At 43.2% G+C, this 1687-nt stretch overlaps 1 long non-coding RNA gene across 1 annotated transcript; it reads left to right on the forward strand.

Annotated features, from left to right (window-relative positions):
- The first annotated feature begins 839 nt into the window (after nucleotides 1-839).
- LOC146295436 (uncharacterized) lies at nucleotides 840-1687 on the forward strand. Its single transcript, XR_014753296.1, has 2 exons — nucleotides 840-1102; nucleotides 1297-1687. It is a non-coding gene; the product is annotated as an uncharacterized LOC146295436 (long non-coding RNA).

A 1687-nucleotide genomic window follows, 5' to 3' on the forward strand; every position in this document is an offset into this window, starting at 1 on the left:
CCCCTCCAGTTCTCTACCACTGAGCTATGCCTACCCCTCCAGTTCTCTACCACTGAGCTATGCCTACCCCTCCAGTTCTCTACCACTGAGCTATGCCTACCCCTCCTGACAATGAATACTGCTACTAGCAGGTCCATTTTAGAAGTAAATACCGTGAGAACAAGGGTTGCTTTTCAGTTACAGTTTCCAGGCATGTCCACACACATGTGTATCACACACTCTCCACTCTCTCTGCTTTCTTTACCTTCATTCGTCCAGTATCATTGCCGTGAATATGGCCACCCTAACTTCTGATTGGTTGATGGTTTCTACATTAATAAGGACACAGGAGGTTGCCAGGAATTGAAACTAAGGCAGTTGTTGTGTTATGAAATAATGTGGCATTGTCTGCATTTGCATCTGAAGACATGATCTTGGTTCTCCATTCTAGAGGCGGAGCTCTCCGTCCAGCTGAACTCAAACCCCCAACTCACGCTCCCACCCTATATGCCTGCGTGTCTCATGTCATCTACGTCAACAGCCAGTCCACCAACCTCCGAACATTCCCAGCCTGGCAGTTCGTGACCTTTCCCTGGGGATTGCCATGGCGACGGTGTGTGTCAAAGAGGCCGGCCTGTGCTGGTTCTCCACTGCTACAGAGTGACTCAGCTCGGGGCTTCAGCTGGCCTTTGGAACGCGACTCCACTGAGCCCTGGTGAGGAGGCTGAACGTTGGACTCCTCCTCCGCCGAACTTGTTTGTTTACAATCTCACAATGCCTTGTGCAGGTGGGAGGGTGGCAGTAGGGAGGCCCATGTCAACTGGAAAGGGTTTACTTTGAAATGTTTTTAAGTGAGCAAAAATGTCATTCTATGATTGGAAGTGGCAAGATTTTCACAAGGTTAATTATGTAACTCTTTCTTTTAGATTTTATTATTTTCATAGTGTACCAATTGAAAAGCAACTGGAGAATAGTACATTTTTTGGTTTACTAATTTCCAAATTGTACTAATGAAATACTGCCCATCTGCATGGCATAGAGGGTTAAAGGGATGTTTAAAGAGATAGTGATCATGTTCATAAGTCACAGAACACAAGTTCTTATTACAGTACGGATACAATTGGTAAGTAATATTTATATATAAATCAATATTTACATCAATACTTTTCAATATGAAAAACACTATCACTTTCAATCCAATCCTTTCACCCATGAAATAAGACCAAACTTTAGAATCACCTAGTTACAAGAAATGACATGGACACAAGTTTGTTTTTGTTGTGCTAGGAGTCTAAAGTACAATGTCATTGCCTGCAGGCTGAGGCGACCTCTGAAAAATACTGTCAACTTCCCCTTTGATTGGGCGAGTCAGGTCCCTAAAGGAAGTGGTTGTATTAATAGCTGTGTTCTAATGCAACTGCTGCAACACAAGAAGCAACAACACCACCAAAACATGTCCTCTCGAAAGAGTAACACACCCATTTACTGTGGAACAATAAACCAGAAGTACATGGGAACCAAGAGGATTCTTTCCTGGTAATATCAAGCTGGTGCACACACTGAGGTATTTCCAGAAACGGCAGTGGGTCTCAACAACCACCAAAGAGAAGCACGTGATGTTCAAAATATCCTTTGGACAGTCGTAACAACAACAACAGCCATCTCTCTGTGTAGATCAAAAAAGTAGTAAAATAAGTATTTTCATAAA

The sequence above is a fragment of the Hypomesus nipponensis genome, chromosome 4 (genome assembly GCF_054491055.1).
Source record: "Hypomesus nipponensis isolate SF chromosome 4, ASM5449105v1, whole genome shotgun sequence".
In the NCBI taxonomy this organism is placed as follows: domain Eukaryota; kingdom Metazoa; phylum Chordata; class Actinopteri; order Osmeriformes; family Osmeridae; genus Hypomesus; species Hypomesus nipponensis.